This window comes from Oncorhynchus mykiss, chromosome 2 (assembly GCF_013265735.2).
Source record: "Oncorhynchus mykiss isolate Arlee chromosome 2, USDA_OmykA_1.1, whole genome shotgun sequence".
In the NCBI taxonomy this organism is placed as follows: Eukaryota; Metazoa; Chordata; class Actinopteri; order Salmoniformes; family Salmonidae; genus Oncorhynchus; species Oncorhynchus mykiss.
Window position 1 is genome coordinate 102,721,933 of NC_048566.1, and position 13,560 is coordinate 102,735,492.

At 40.9% G+C, this 13,560-nt stretch overlaps 1 non-coding gene across 1 annotated transcript; it reads right to left on the minus strand.

The window, feature by feature from the left end:
• Positions 1-13,347: 13,347 nt before the first annotated feature.
• trnaq-cug lies at positions 13,348-13,419 on the minus strand. The gene has a single exon. It is a non-coding gene; the product is annotated as a tRNA-Gln (tRNA).
• Positions 13,420-13,560: the final 141 nt, after the last annotated feature.

Below are 13,560 nucleotides of genomic sequence, written 5' to 3' on the forward strand. Positions count from 1 at the left end.
CACCGCTGAATTGCACAGCGCCAAATTCAAATGAAATTACAAAAAATATTTAATTTTCATGCAATCACAAGTGCAATATATCAAAACACAGCTTAGCTTGTTGTTAGTCCACCTGGCGTGTCAGATTTCAATAGCTTTTCGGCGAAAGCATACCAAGTGTTTATGTAAGGACATCTCTCTCAGTAGACAAAATATTACAAACAGCTAGCAGCCAAGTAGATTGGTCACGAAAGTCCGAAAAGCAATAAATTAAAATGCTTACCTTTGATGAACTTAGGATGTTTGCACTCACGAGACTCCCAGTTACACAATAAATGTTCCCTTTGTTCCATAAAGATTATTTTTTATATCCAAAATACCTCAATTTGTTTGGCGCGTTATGTTCAGAAATCCACAGGCTCGAGCGGTCACGACAGAGCAGAGGAAAATTCCAAATAGTATCCGTAATGTCCACAGAAACATGTCAAACGTTTTTCATAATCAATCCTCAGGTTGTTTTTACAATATATAATCAATAATATATCAACTGGGACTGTAGCTTCTTCAATAGGAGAGAGAGATAAAATGGCTGCTCCAAGCTGTAGTACATACAAATGCTGCTGGCACCCAGCCATACAATGACGGGATGTGATCTTTCTCGCTCATTTTTCAAAATAAAAGCCTGAAACTATGTCTAAAGACTGTTCACACCTTGGGGAAGTCATGGGAAAAGGAATCTGGTTGATATCCCTTTAAATGGAGCGAAGGCAGGCTATGGAACATGGAGCTTTCAAAATAGAGGCCACTTCCTGGTTTGATTTTCGTCAGGTTTTCGCCTGCAATATCAGTTCTGTTATACTCACAGACAATATTTTTGACCATTTTGGAAACTTTAGTGTTTTCTATCCTAATCTGACAATTATATGCATATTCTAGATTCAGGGCCTGAGAAATAGGCAGTTTAATATGGGTAGGTTTTTCATCCAAACATCAAAATACTGCCCCCTACACTCAAGAGGTTAAAACTTAGAATTCTAAAGTCTTTACCAGTAGTGCCGTGAAGCAAAGGATCGCGGTTACAATACTGCTACAACTTGCAGGCAGACAGAAAATGGTATTGTTGGAAATCAACTCCTCCAGTCAGTAGCTTAGTTATAGTTTTTGTAAAACTTCAGTCTACAGCAATTGTAGATCTTATCAAATTTAGGAAGGTCTAAAAGAGTCTACTGAGATACAATAATTTTATTAATACCCCTTAAACAAATTTCACATACTTCAACTCTAATTGTCTTACAAAAAAACAATATTTGAAAATATTTTTCAAGCAGTACATCTCCCTTACAAAACAATCATCAAAATAAATATCATGTAAAGCAACCTTAAACAACTATATCCCGCTAATATAACCCATAAATAATTCTCCCATCATTACTACACCGGTGGTTAATGCTCATTTTCTACATACCTTTGTCATTTATTTCAGTCAGGAACTTTGGGAAGAATGGTCACAGCACCCACACGCTTTTTGTGTTCCCTAAACTTCACTTAATCAATCCAATTGATTGTAAAATGGAACTCCACACGCAAGCCTAGTTAGTAAGATATCCGTCTTCAGCTTTCAGCTTCACGTCCTCGTCTCGTTAATAATCAAAAAATACATTTCTCTTCCAGATACTTCCACTGCCGGCCCAGTTCAGTTTCTTCTTTTCCATGTATTCGTTTTACCAGCCCTCTTCCTCGCTCATCATGCAACGGTATAGCCCAAATAATGATATTTTAGGCAAACCCATACTCTCGACATTATTATCTCGTTTTGCGCGTTCCACTTCCAGAGTAGTTTTAGATTTCTTTCAGGCGCAATTCATGTCAAACCTTCATACTTTTAGAATCTCCTTCAACTAATTGTCGCGTATCATGTCATTATTTTTCATTCGTCCAGTAGTCTACAGGCTTCGTGTTCTACGAGTTCAGTTATCCTTCCTCTTTTCTTACAGAAATTATTTCAGTTATGACGTTCTCCCATTCTTACTCAATTCCTTTACAGTCATTCAATTTACTTAATTAATTGAATTTTCATAATATTGTTGAAACCTATTTCAAAATCTTACTTAAATCCTATCCACCTTCTTCTATGAAACAAAAACATTTCACTTAATCACCAGTTTCTCATTTATTTACTTAGTTGCCCTACTACTTCCACCTAATCTGCTCTCTTTAATACACACTGAGAAAACAAAAACAACACACAAAACAAACTCTATTTGGTTAGGAACATCTTCCTTTCTTATTAAAAATGTCCAATTGATTCATGACTAATATACACAGTTGAAGTTGGAAGTTTACATACACCTTAGCCAAATACATTTAAACTCAGTTTTTCACAATTCCTGACATTTAATCCTAGTAAAATGTCCCTGTTTTAGGTCAGTTAGGATCACCACTTTATTTCAAGAATGTGAAATGTCAGAATAATAGTAGAGATAATGATTTATTTCAGCTTTAATATCTTTCATTACATTCCCAGTGGGTCAGAAGTTTACATACACTCAATTAGGATTTGGTAGCATTGCCTTAAAATTATTTAACTTGGGACAAATATTTTGGGTAGCCTTCCACAAGCTTCCCACAATAAATTGGGTGAATTTTGGCCCATTCCTCCTGACAGAGCTGTTGTAACTGAGTCAGGTTTGTAGGCCTCCTTGCTCACACATGCTTTTTCAGTTCTGCCCACACATTTCCTATAGGATTGAGGTCCGTGCTTTGTGATGGACACTCTAATAGCTTCACTTTGTTGTCCTCAAGCCATTTTGCCACAACTTTGGAAGTATGCTTGGGGTCATTGTCCATTTGAAAGCCCCATTTGCGACCAAGCTTTAACTGATGTCTTGAGATGATGCTTCAATAAATATATCCACATAATTTCCCTCCCTCATGTCACAATCTATTTTGTGAAGTGCACCAGTGCCTCCTGCAGCAAAGCACCCCCACAACATGATGCTGCCACACCCGTGCTTCACGGTTGGGATGGTGTTCTTTGGCTTGCAAGCCTCCCCCTTTTTCCTCCAAACATAACAATGGTCATTATGGCCAAACAGTTCTATTTTTGCTTCATCAGATCAAAGAACACTTCTCCAAAAAGTACGATCTTTGTCCCCATGTGCAGTTGCAAACCTCTGGTTATTTTATGCCGGTTTTGGAGCAGTGGCTTCTTCCTTGCTGAGCGGCCTTTCAGGTTATGTTGATATAGGACTTGTTTTACTGTGGATATAGATACTTTTGGACCTGTTTCCTCCAGCATCTTCAGAAGGTCATTTGCTGTTGTTCTGGGATGGATTTGCACTTTTCGCACCAAAGTACATTCATCTCTAGGGGAAAGAACGTGTCTTCTTCCTGAGCGGTATGACGGCTGCGTGGTCCCATGGTGTTTATACTTGCGTACTATTGTTTTTATAGATGAACTTGGTACCTTCAGGCATCCCAAGGATGAAACAGACTTGTGGAGGTCAACCATTTATTTCTAAGGTCTTGGCTGATTTCTTTTGAATTTCCCATGATGTCAAGCAAAGAGGCACTGAGTTTGAAGGTAGGCCTTGAAATACATCCACAGGTACACCTCCAATTGACTCAAATGATGTCAATTAGCCTTTCAGAAGCATCTAAATCCATGACATAATTTTCTGGAATTTTCCAAGCTGTTTAAAGGCACAATCAACTTAGTGTATGTAATCTTCTGACCCACTGGAATTGTGATACAGTGAATTATAAGTGAAATAATCTGTCTGTAAACAATTGTCGGAAAAATTACTTGTGTCATGCACAAAGTAGATGTCCTAACCGACTTGCCAAAAGTATAGTTTGTTAACAAGAAATTTGTGGAGTGGTTGAAAACGAGTTTTAATGACTCCAACCTAAGTGTATGTAAACTTCTGACTTCAACTGTATATACAGTATATCATTGTAATGCATTCTCTTCATTTCTATAGCGTTTTTAGTCCACACAGGTTTGGATGTTCATCCGGTTCACCCAGGTTTGGATGTTCATCCGGTTCACCCAGGTTTGGATGTTCATCCGGTTCACCCAGGTTTGGATGTTAACGTTAGATGGCAGTTCCAGACCTGCCAACCCTGTCCAACTTTTTAGAGTACCAGAGGCACGCGGCAAATTGGAGATTCAACTGGCAAATCTAGTGAGAAGACATTTTAGAAGCATTGACTCTGTAGCTAATACCGGACACTCATTCACTCTTCGTCGCGCAGTCTTCTAAACTCCCGACTCCATTTAATGCCAAGATGTTTATTTATCATTTTACTTTTGTAATGCTTTTGACGTGGATCATAATTACTGTTTCAGGTGGCATGATCCTCGTATTGTTACGTGGAAAATACAACTAATGGGACGCAGAATTAAATGCATTTCACACTCGCACAAATGCGACCAGTTCTTTTTCATATTTGCATTTCATTTCTTTCACTAGCAAATGCAAGTGAACTGCTGGCACTTTTAGAGCCCACTGAATGTCCATCTTATGTTCGCTAACATTAGCTTGAAACAATTAGTGTTAACCTTTCCCCAACACACGGAGTCGAAAAGGGATTTGTCCATGTGTTTATGTACAGCTGACAGTCGGCAAACTCAGCATCACAACAGGAGGAGCTACGGAGTAGCTACGTCCAATAATAATGATGATATTCATCTCCATGTCTGTTGACACAAACTCTGTATATGTCTGTGTGTTGCAGCTCCAGAATCGGGATGTTAGGTTTACTCAGTGGAATTATTTTTTATTCAAATGTTTTTAATTATTTATTTTTTTTAAATCCCTATTCATTTCTGCATACTTTTAACTTTGATCTCGTACCTGTGTATTGAGTAGTTGGTATGCAAAATACCTGCATGTTGGCAGGTCTGCAGTTCGCTCGGAACTCACCCTATATATCTGTCTCAGTTCGGGCTTCTCCTTCAGTGGAGGGCAGGTTTCCTTGAGCCACTTGGTGGCCCCTGTGCACGGTTAACCCAGGTCCTCAGGGGCCCCTGTGCACAGTTAACCCAGGTCCTCAGGGGCCCCTGTGCACGGTTAACCCAGGTCCTCAGGGGCCCCAGTGCACGGTTAACCCAGGTCCTCAGGGGCCCCAGTGCACGGTTAACCCAGATCCTCAGGCGCCCCTGTGCACGGTTAACCCAGGTCCTCAGGCGCCCCTGTGCACGGTTAACCCAGGTCCTCAGGGGCCCCAGTGCACGGTTAACCCAGGTCCTCAGGCGCCCCTGTGCACGGTTAACCCAGGTCCTCAGGCGCCCCTGTGCACGGTTAACCCAGGTCCTCAGGGGCCCCAGTGCACGGTTAACCCAGGTCCTCAGGGGCCCCTGTGCACGGTTAACCCAGGTCCTCAGGCGCCCCTGTGCACGGTTAACCCAGGTCCTCAGGCGCCCCTGTGTACGGTTAACCCAGGTCCTCAGGCGCCCCTGTGCACGGTTAACCCAGGTCCTCAGGGGCCCCTCCCATGCAGATCGAGGCATCATAAACCACCTTGGGTTCATCTTGTGGTTATGTGCACCAGGTGTTGTTTACCCCTCCCTGGCTTAGTTTCTCAGAAGCAAACATGATTAGGAACAAATAGGGGTTTGTTCTACTCCTCCAGGCTCTCTCCATCTCGGGTCACACCATGTCCTTGGCTATACACTCACACCAGCTGCAGGGAGCTAGAGGAGAATAATCCCTTTACAGAAGCACAGGATTAGTAGCTATCAATATTCATACAGATAGTGTAAACATAGCAGGTAAAAACATACTTTCCCCCCAATTGCTCAGTTTGGTCGGGCGGCCAGCTCTAGGAAGAGTATTGATGGTTCCAAACTTCTTCCATTTAAGAATGATGGAGGCCACTATGTTCTTGGGGACCTTCAATGCTGCAGACATTGTTTGGTACCCTTCCCCTGATCTGTGCCTCGACACAATCCTGTCTCTGAGCTCTACGGACAATTCCTTCAACCTCATGGTTTGGTTTTTGCTCTGATGTGCACTGTCAACTGTGGGACCTTAAATAGACAGGTGTGTGCCTTTCCAAATCATGTCCAATCAATGGAATTTACCACAGGTGGACTCCAATCAAGTTGTAGAAACATCTCAAGGATGATCAACGGCAACAGGATGCATCTGAGCTCAATTTCGAGTCTCATAGCAAAGGGTCTGAATACTTAATAAATGAAATCTGAAATCTCTAAAAACCTGTTTTTGTTTGTCATTATGTGGTATTGTGTGTAGATTGACGTGGAATTTATTTTTATTTGATCCATTTTAGAATAAGGCTGTAACATAACAACATGTGGAAAAGGTCAAGGGGTCTGAATACTTTCCCGAAAGCCCTGTACATTATAGTTCTCAATCAGGGAGAGACTCCCTGTGATGGAGCACCAACAAGCCTAGAGAGTCACTGGTGGACCAAGTTCCTAATAGGTAGGCTTACCTTTCAAGTAGCCTCTATCAAAAAACAATAAGATAGCCTCATAACCAATTACTAGGCTACATATATATCTCCATAGTAATTGGGGGTCCTGTACGACTCAGTTGGTAGAGCTTAGCAATTTGCAACAGTGTTGAGAGTTTGATTCCCACAGGGAACCAGTATGAACATGAATGCCCTCACTACTGTAAGTCACTCTGGTTATTATGAACATCTGCTAAATCACAAAAATGTAATTGTAAAATTAAGATTTATTTCTAACTGAAGGCAACGTTACTGGACCAGAAAGGAGAGAAAGGTTGCTTCAAAAGTAGTCACACTCCTTGATTCTTTTCACATTTTGTTGTGTTACAGCCTGAATTTAAAATGGATTGAGATGTGTGTAACTGACCTACACACCATATGCCATAACATCCAAGTAGAATTGTGCTTTTAGAGACAAATTAATAAAAATGTAATAGCTGAAATGTTTTGAGTCAATATGGCAAGCTTAAATATGTTCTGGAGTAAAAATGTGCTTAACAAGTCACATAATAAGTTGCATGGAAAAACTCTGTGTGGAAAAAAAATATTAATATGATTTTTGAATGACTACCTCATGTCTGTACCCCAAACAATACACTTTGGATGGTGTATTAATACATCCAGTTACTATAAAGATACAGGCGTCCTTCCTAACTCAGTTGCTGGAGAGGAAGGAAACCACTCAGGGATTTCACCATGAGGCCAATGGTGATTTAAAAACCGTTACAGAGTTTAATGGCTGTGATAGGAGAAAACTGAGGATGGATCAACAACATTGTAGTTACTCCACAATACTAACCTAAATTGACAGAGTGAAAAGAAGGAAGCCTGTACAGAATACAAATATTCCAAAACATGCATTCTGTTTGCAATAAGGCACTAAAGTAAAACTGCAAAAAATGTGGCAAAGAAATACATTTTATTTCCCGAATACAAAGTGTTATGTTTGGGGAAAATCCAATACAACACATTACTGAGTACCACTCTCCGCATGCTGGTGGCTGCATCATGTTATGGGTATGATTGCCATCGGCAAGGACTACAGAGTTTTTTAGGGTAAAAATAAATGGAATGGAGCTAAGCACAGCAAAAATCCTAGAGATAACCTGGTTCAGTCTGCTTTCTAACAGACACTGGGAGACAAATTCCCCTTTCAGCAGGATAATAACCTAAAACATAAGGCCAAATATACGCTGGAGTTGCTTACCAAGACAATATTGAATATTCCTGAGTGGCCTAGTTACAGTTTCAACATTAAATTGGCTTGAAAATCTATGACAAGACCTTGAAAATGGTTGTCTAACAATGATCAACAACCAACTTGTCACGCCCTGGTCGTAGTATTTTGTGTTTTCTTTATTATTTTGGTCAGGCCAGGGTGTGACATGGGTTTATTTATGTGGTGTGTTTTGTCTTGGGGTTTTGGTAGGTATTGGGATTGTGGCTTAGTGGGGTTTTCTAGGTAAGTCTATGGCTGTCTGAATTGGTTCTCAATTAGAGGCAGGTGATTATCGTTGTCTCTGATTGGGAACCATATTTAGGCAGCCATATTCTTTGAGTGTTTCGTGGGTGATTGTTCCTGTCTCTGTGTTTGTTGTCACCAGAGAGGCTGTATAGGTTTTCACGTTACGTTGTTTTGTGTTTGTTCTTCTACATTAAAGAACATGAGTAACCACCACGCTGCATTTTGGTCCGCTCCTCTTTCAACAGACGAACGCCGTTACACAACTTGACAGAGCTTGACATTTTTTTTTTAAAGAATAATCTGTAAATATTGTACAATCCAGGTGTGCAAAGCTCTTAAAGACTTGCCCAGAAAGACTCACAGCTGTAATCCTTTCCAAAGGTGATTGTAACATGTATTGACTCAGGGGTGTGAATACTTATGTCAAGTAGATGTTTCTGTATTACATTTTTAAAACATTTGCAAATATGTTTTAAAACATATTTTGAGTAGATGGGTGAGAAAAAAACAGACTTAATCCATTTTGAATTCAGGCTATAACACAACTCAGAAGTGGCCCCACTGCCCAATTTCAGAAGACGATCTTTACTGTTCTAGATGGGTTTTTAAGTTCTGGTCAAATCACCAAAAAAGAACATGACTTTGTGGCTATTTAACACCCTAAAATTGCCACTTTTTATACTTAGCCAAAATTAATCAAGAACGTTACAAAACCTCCAGGGCGCCCTATTGTAGCGGGCATTGATGCAGTAACGCCCCTCTATCATTGATGCAGTAACGGCCCCTCTATCATTGATGCAGTAACGGCCCCTCTATCATTGATGCAGTAACGCCCCTCTATCATTGATGCAGTAACGGCCCCTCTATCATTGATGCAGTAACGCCCCTCTATCATTGATGCAGTAACGCCCCCTCTATCATTGATGCAGTAACGGCCCCTCTATCATTGATGCAGTAACGGCCCCTCTATCATTGATGCAGTAACGCCCCCTCTATCATTGATGCAGTAACGGCCCTCTATCATTGATGCAGTAACGGCCCCTCTATCATTGATGCAGTAACGGCCCCTCTATCATTGATGCAGTAACGGCCCCTCTATCATTGATGCAGTAACGCCCCTCTATCATTGATGCAGTAACGGCCCCTCTATCATTGATGCAGTAACGGCCCCTCTATCATTGATGCAGTAACGCCCCTCTATCATTGATGCAGTAACGCCCCTCTATCATTGGTGCAGTAACGGCCCCTCTATCATTGATGCAGTAACGGCCCTCTATCATTGATGCAGTAACGGCCCCTCTATCATTGATGCAGTAACGCCCCTCTATCATTGATGCAGTAACGCCCCTCTATCATTGATGCAGTAACGCCCCTCTATCATTGATGCAGTAACGCCCCTCTATCATTGATGCAGTAACGCCCCTCTATCATTGATGCAGTAACGCCCCTCTATCATTGATGCAGTAACGGTCTCAGAACAGCTTCCCTCCTTTGTAAAGGACACCAGCAGTATGGTCTCAGAACAGCTCCCCTCCTAAAGGACACCAGCAGTATGGTCTCAGAACAGCTCTCCTCCTTTGTAAAGGACACCAGCAGTATGGTCTCAGAACAGCTCTCCTCCTTTGTAAAGGACACCAGCAGTATGGTCTCAGAACAGCTCCCCTCCTAAAGGACACCAGCAGTATGGTCTCAGAACAGCTCCCCTCCTTTGTAAAGGACACCAGCAGTATGGTCTCAGAACAGCTTCCCTCCTAAAGGACACCAGCAGTATGGTCTCAGAACAGCTCCCCTCCTTTGTAAAGGACACCAGTATTATGAACTATATTATTGAATCTCTTGATCCTCTCCCTGAGAATACTTTGTTAGTTACTTTTGATGTTGAGTCGTTATACACTAATATTCCACACGAGGGCGGTATTGAAGCTATGGAACATTTTCTTCTGCAACGTGACCCTAATGAACTACCTTCTAGTGCTGCATTATAACATTGTCTGAAAGGGTACTCACACACAACTACTTCATGTTTCTAAATGATTTCTTTATTCAGACGAAGGGTACTACTATGGGATCCCCCATGGCTCCTAACTATGCTGATGTGTATGTGGGTTACATGGAAAAACAGTCAATTTTTAATCCTCTCAAAAATGTTTTCTTGCCTAACATCATTATATGGAAACGGTATATTGATTATATTTTTGTTCTATGGAGGGGTGATGCCAAACAGCTCCAGGCATTCAATGCGTTTCTTAACTCCTGTTCTGAGCATCTGAGATTTACTATGCAATCTGAAGCACGTCAAATCAGTTTCCTTGATCTTCTGATCTTGTGTGAAGATAATGTTCTATACACTGATCTTTACAGGAAACCTACTGATCGTAACAGTTTGTTGAGGGCTGATAGTTGTCACCAGCTTCCCCTGAAAAACAGTTTGCCCTACAGCCAATACTACTGAATCAAAAGAATTAGCAAAAAAACAATTACATTTCGACAGAAATATGGCTGAGAAGCAAAGAAAATTAAAGGAGAGGGGGTACAAAAATGGTCAGATTAATACAGCAGTTGAGAAAATTCTAAACAAAAGGGCAGTCCCGCAAAAATCAGCATTCTTGCGTTCTAACTACCTGCTATTCAAAGTCCTCTGAACAAATTAAGAGAATTGTTCACATACATTGGCACATTCTAAGATCCGATGACAGTCTCGGTAATGTGTTTTCGGACCCTCCCTTGGTGGTATTCTCTCGGGGCAGAAATCTCAGAGATCCATTGGTAAACTCTGATTTACCATCCCAAGATATCCCTGCACAAAGTCTATTTGCGCCTCTACTGGATGGAAACTACAAGTGTAATGGCTGTCCTCAATGCAATGGCACTTATAAATGTAGATCCTTCAAACACCCTCAAATACGGAAGCAGATCCCAATCAAAGGTGTTATCACTTGTTCCACTAAGGCAGTTAGTTATAACTTGTCCTTAAAAATGATGTGGGTAAAGCAAAGCATTGTAGCACCATTAAGTGCAAAACCCGACTTACCCAGTTGCGGCCCACTTTTTGGAAGTGAACCACCCGATTTCGTCCACACGTTATATCAGCAACGAACGTGTCACCCTCCCTAGGAGAGGGGGTGACCGCTACGATTTATTGTTAAAACGAGAAGCTGCCTGGATCTTTAATTTAAAAACCCTTGCTCGTCTCGGTCTCAAGGTAGACTTTGATCTGAAGCCATTCTTGTGATTATTGTGATTTTGCTATTGTAAATGTCTGTAGGCTTATGTAGCCAAATTGTTTCTATAATCGTATGCTATCCATTCATGTTTTTGGTATGTTATTTTTTATATCTGAGAATTAACCAATGATATCAGGCCACATCTGACCATGATTACAGACAACTGTGTGTGTCCTTTGACACTATATAAACTAGTCACCCCGCAGTGTTTGTCATTATATCCTGATGAAGACAGCTTGTCTGTCGAAACGTTGGTTATTAAACGATTGCATTTGAACTCCTAGTGTGCGGCTCTCCGTTCATTTTTGAGTTCTACTCCGCTAGCCAGCACCTCGCCTAAATAGGTGTGCGTTTCTTTTGCCTCTAGGCTACAGTGTATCGCCTACTAGTAAGTAACAGAATATGGCATAACACTGGATCTGCCTGACTTTTGTTCCGTAAGGCATGGAGTCGATTTATTGATGGGTGTGTACAGTATCACAGAGTGATTTTACCCGACGGGGACAGTCAACCACTAAAGGATGGTTGTATATATGTTATAACGGTCAAAAACATGGCATGTCCATCCAATGAAATGGTGAAGTTCCTCTACTCACATCCCAGGATCACACGACGATTGTTGTCAAACGGTCACTGAACTAGACACTGCTATACTATCAAAATAAACCAAAAATTCATCAACATTTTTGGATGATTATTTTTGGACAGTTGGATTATTTTTCCTACTTCTGTTGTATAAGAGAATAATGTGTCTCAGGTCGACCAACATAACATGCATCGAATGAAATAAATCGACTTGGCGCGAGCAGTGCTTGATCCCACACCAGTCATTCACGTGACCGCGCACAAATCACACGAACGCTCACGGACGTCACCGGTGACATGTTGGAAGAGAATCCCAGAGCGGTACTCTGGATCAGTAATCCAGTCAGTATCTGGTGTGACCACCGTTTGCCTCAATCATAGCGACACCTCCTTCCTATAGAATCAAATCAAATTGTATTCGTCACATGCGCGGAATATATTATTTATTTGTATTTTATTTAACTTATTTAACTAGGCAATACCTTACCATGAAATGTTTAGTTACAAGCCCTTAACCAATAATGCAGTTCAAGAAATGGAGTTAAGAAAATATTTACTAAATAAACTAAAGTAAAGAAAATAAATATGTATTAAAACAAACAAAATATACAAAAATAATAAAAAATGACACAATAAAATAATAACGAAGCTATATACAGGGGTACTGACCTGTACCGAGTCAAGGTACTAGGGTACAGGTTAGCCAAGGTAATTTGTACATGTAGGTAAGGGTAAAGTGTGACTATGTTGTCGTACATGTCAATCCAGAGTGTCCCAAACATGCTCAATGGGTGGCATGTCTGGTGAGTATGCAGGACATGGAAGAACTGGGACATTTTCAGCTTCCAGGAATTGTGTACAGAGTCTTGCGACATGGAGCTGTGCATTATCATGCTGAAACATGAGGTGATGGTGGTGGCTGAATGGCACAACAATGGGCCTCAGGATCTCGTCACGGTATCTCTGTGCATTCAAAATGCCATCAACAAAATGTAATTAAGTTTGTTGTACATAGCCTATACCCCACCGCCACCAACGTTGACAGAGGCAAACCACTTGACCACGCGACACCATACACGTGGTTTGCGGTTGTGAGGCCAGTTGGATGTACTGCCAAATTCTCTGAAACAACGTTGGAGGAGGCTTATGGTAGATAAATTAACATTCAATTCTCTGGCAACAGCTCTGGTGGACATTCCTGCAGTCAGCATGCCAAATACACACTCCGTCAAAACTTGAGACATCTGTGTTGTGACAAAATTTTAGAGTGACCATTTGTTGACCCCAGCACAAGGTGCACCTGTGTAATGATCATGCTGTTTAATCATATTCTTTATATGCCACACCTGTCAGGTGGATGGATTATATTGGCAAAGGAGAATGGGTAATTGAGAGGAGTATGATTACTTGTTTAAGGTTGAATAAATTTGTGCACAACATTGGAGAGAAATAAGCCTTCTACGCATATGTAAAGTGTCTGTGATCTTTAATTTCTGCGGATGAAACATGGGAACAACACTTTACATGTTGCTTTTATATTGTTGTTTAGTATATTTCATCTACTAGCAATTTACAACTGCTTTGACTAGCAGCTAAGAACATCAAAAATTTAGGTCCTACCGAGATTTGAACTCGGATCGCAGGATTCAGAGTCCTGAGTGCTAACCATTACACCATAGAACCATATATTTCTAAAGGATACGTACGACACTAGTCTGATGTAACTCTGATTCTTTCGCCTATTCTTCTTCATTGCCTGTTGTTAACACAATGCATGTATTACTCCGGTAAATTAATTTCATGTAGTTACATTAAATAAATCAT